The sequence below is a fragment of the Octopus bimaculoides genome, chromosome 5 (genome assembly GCF_046866305.1).
Source record: "Octopus bimaculoides isolate indiv1 chromosome 5, ASM4686630v1, whole genome shotgun sequence".
NCBI lineage: Eukaryota > Metazoa > Mollusca > Cephalopoda > Octopoda > Octopodidae > Octopus > Octopus bimaculoides.
In genome coordinates, this window is record NC_142932.1 from 100,452,071 (window position 1) to 100,456,498 (window position 4,428).

A 4,428-nucleotide genomic window follows, 5' to 3' on the forward strand; every position below is an offset into this window, starting at 1 on the left:
TACACCTGATGACAATGAGGTTCTTTCTCTTCAGAGCAAAGGGCAGATTGTATGACATTTGTGCTAGAACTGCCTGTGATGCTGAGTGTCAAATGTAGATGACACGCAAAGTCTTCAAAGAAATAAAGCTAGCATGCTCCAATGGATCTCTCTCTCTCTCTCTCTCTCTCTCTCTCTCTTCCTCTCTCCCTCCCTCTCTTTCCCCCTATCCCTCTTCCTCTCTCCCTCCCTCTTTCTTTCTGTCTTATGCATATAAAATGAATACTGAAAAAAGATTTTTCAAAGTAACAAATTTCATATGTACAGAAATTATAAAGAACTCAATTAAAAATTCAAAATACATTATTGAATTCTCATATTTAAATCTAATTAGTTAATTAAGATAGAAGTTTCATAATGCATATCAAAACACATGCAGCCAGTCATAGTTGTCTTATAGAAACATACTGACAAAGCTAAAAATATGCTATTTATCAGCTGAGGTTAAGCACAGACTGATAATAGCATATTCTGGATATAGTTCAACATATATATATATATATATATATATATACAATATAATAAATGAGAACTCGAAAGTAATAGTAAGAACTTGATCACTCTTACTCACTCCAGCCTAGCATATTAAAAACACTCACAGAATTAGATATATCATTAATCCAAGTACAGGAATTGGGATGAGAATGCACACCATCATTGATGAATAAAGAGGGATTTATAAGTCATGCTTTGATATTTTATCTGCCTTCACTGTGGTTACCACCAGTATCTGCAAGTGTACAGAAATAGGTTATATACTGGATAGGGTAAAAAGTATATATGCAGATTGTTACACTATAGGTGTAGGAGTGGCTGTGTGATAAGTAGCTTGCTTACGAACCACATGGTTCCAGGTTCAGCCCCACTGCGTGGCACCTTGGGCAAGTGTCTTCTACTATAGCCTTGAGCCGACCAAAGCCTTGTGAGTGGATTTGGTAGACGGAAACTGAAAGAAGCCCGTCATATATATATATATATATATATATATACATGTATGAGTGTGTGTGTGTGTGTATGTTTGTGTGTCTGTGCTTGTCCCCCCAACATCGATTGACAAACGAAGCTGGTGTGTTTACGTCCCCGTAACTTAGCAGTTCGGCAAAAGTGACTGATAGAATAAGTACCAGGCTTACAAAGAATAAGTCCTGGGGTCGATTTGCTCGACTAAAAGTGGTGCTCCAGCATGGCCACAGTCAAATGACTGAAACAAGTAAAAGAGTATACTTCCATATGATTCATCACTGTATTTCAGTGAATACAATATGATCCTCAGTTAGGCAGAGTCATGGGATATCTAGAACAGCGGTTTTGTGAGTTACACCAAGTCATTTAGTAGGTTGATAACATGTTGACCATAGGTCTGCTTGATCCTAGCTGACATAGGGATATTCATCTAGGCCTTGTATGGGTAACTTTTTACGAGAAGTGGGCTGCATGAGACATGACTCATTATGAGGTGGGCCACACCACTAAAAGAATTTAAGGTAATCTTTTTCTAGGCATGTTCTTCAGAATGTTTCACAGGCCCCAGGTTATCCATGATTGGTCTAGGTTATCAAAATGGATTTGGAGTCAGAAAAGTATTGGAATGGGTGCTGGTGCCATGTAAAAAGCACCCAGTACACTCTGTAAAGTGGTTGGCATTAGAAAAGGCATCCAGCCATAGAAAGCAAGCCAAGACAGACAATGGAACCTGGTGCAGCTCCTGACTTTGCCAATTCCTGTCAAGCCATCCAACCCATGCCAGCATGAAAAGTGGACATTAACTGCTGCTGCTGCTGCTGTTGATGATGATGATGATGATGATGATGATGACGATGACGACGATGACACCGGTGATGGTGATGACAATGACAACAACAACGGTGATGGTGATGACGGCGACGGCGGCAGTGGTAGCAGTGGTGGTGGTGATGATGATGATGATGATGATGAATGTACCAAAGCTACTCTGAAAAGACACAAATTAATTAAAAACTGATAACATTAAATTAGATCCAGACATTGAAATCAAAGAATTAGAACAGAACCACCCACAAGGTCCATTTCTTGTGATGTGGTGGCTTGTGTGCTTCAATGACTCTGAAAGTTATGTCAATGCAAGCTCCTGGTGAGGCCTTCCTTGCTGGACAGGTCAAAGGATACAGGCCAGACTATTATGGACCATTTCTTCCTTGAACTGAAATCAGTTTTGTGTAAGGTTAACATCCCTACTTAAAAAGAAGTAAAGTTACAGAATTATCACTGACAATTGAAAACCAGCAAGACCTGGGAAAGGAAGGCTTTCCCTCTGGAGAACTTTGGTGAGATACTGAGGTGAAGCTGAAAAAGCAGGGATCCAACTGAAGAGAAGCAGAAAAGACAGCCTAGGGTTGAGAACAACAGAGAAAAGTTGTCAATGGCCTAAGCGCAATAGTAAGGGAAGGACTTAAGTAAGTCAAGTATTCTTACAAATACATAGTAGGTGAAATGGATAAATTACATCACATAGAGATGAAGGAGAACATTAAGAAAGAAAAACATAGAATAGTTTGATTAACATTGATTTCTAACTCTGTTACAATGTCACAATTTTTTAAGAAGGGATATAGTTGATTAAATCTACCCCTATATTGACTTATACTTTATTTTATCGCATTGGAAGAAGAGGAGTTAAAGATGACCTCAGTGAGATTTCAACTAAATACCACAAGGTATTTTGTCCAATATTCTGACAATTCTATGAATCTGCTGTTCTTCAGCCAGATTAATATTAAGAACTGAACTGTAAGAAATAATATAGCAGCTTTAAATATATTAGCTAGATCAATCATCCACTACAACTTTAAAGTGTAAACTAATTGAGTTCAAGAGTTAAGACAGGAATCTTGAAAACTACTTGACTATATTCAGAAACCACCCAACTAAAAGCTGATACACACATCATCGTCATCATTGTTTAACGTCCGCTTTCCATGCTAGCATGGGTTGGACGATTTGACTGAGGACTGGCAAGCCAGAAGGCTGCACCAGGCTCCAATCAGATCTGGCAGAGTTTCTATAGCTGGATGCCCTTCCTAACGCCAACCACTCCGAGAGTGTAGTGGGTGCTTTTACTTGCCACCGGCACAAGGGCCAGTCACACGGTACTGGCAACAGCCACACTCAAAGGTGTTTTTTACATGCCACCTGGCAACAATCTCACTCGAATGATTTTCTAATGTGCCACCAGCACAAGTGCTAGAAGGCGACTCTGGTAACGATTACGCTCAAATGGTGCTATTTACGGGCCACTAGCATGGAAGCCAGACTATACCAATTCTGTAAACAAGGAGGAAGGGGCTTGATACAGATACAGTGATAGTAAAACAGTAAGCCTGAAAATTCCTTAGAAGTCAGTAAATAAAACTGATTAGTGTAATATAGGAACATGATGAAATCAAAACAAAACATGAATACTTTTCTCTATACACACCGAAACAAGAAAATACAAAAATAGAAACTAATTGTGCTGATGAGAAAGATCTAGATAAGGACAAAACAACAGAAAAGGTTTTAAAAGCATAGACGGAAGCAAAATGGACTGCCAAAGACAAAATAAAAATAGATAGAAAAATATCCCATAGTGAATATCCTGCAAAACTCAACATTGAGGAAGCATGCCAGCATGAAAGCCAATAATAGCTTAAAAGCTCTGAATTAAAGCAGAAATAAGTCCGATTTTAGTTACACAGGATCAATGCCTAGCCATGAAACAATAGAAAAAAAGACTACGAGAATAAAATAGTGAAGCAAGAGGCTAACCTCAGTTGCAGATTATACAGTCAGCACAAAGAAATAGTAGACCACACCATTTCTGACAGCACAGTTTTTGAAAATACAGAATATATCCACAATCATGACTAAATTGGTAGCAATATCCATTGGGAAGTAGGCCAACACTTCAACTTGAAAACAAAGAAATATAAGCATATATGAAATGTGGTACATTACAAGAACCTGGCCACAATAATCTGGTGTGAGCTTATTGAGACTGACAGTGTAATCAAAATGATCTATCCAGATATAATTATGAAAGACAGGGAATAAAAATTTATGTATTCTGTTAGCTGATCACTTCTGATCTAAAACATTGTCTGAAAAGAAGCCAAGAGAACTATCAAAGTACAAAGATCTTGATATAGGATTATGTAGGAGGTGAAGTAGGAAAATAAAAAAGAAATTGTGTCAATGTTAATCAGAGCACTAGGTATAGAGAAGGACATGATCAAAAACATTAAAAAAAAACATATCAGAGTTTACTCTATTATGGTAGATAGAAACAACAAAAAAACCTATTGTGTGTGTGTGCTTCTGCATTTTGACATCACATGAGAATTGTAAACAAGTGTCACTGTCATATAAGCAGTG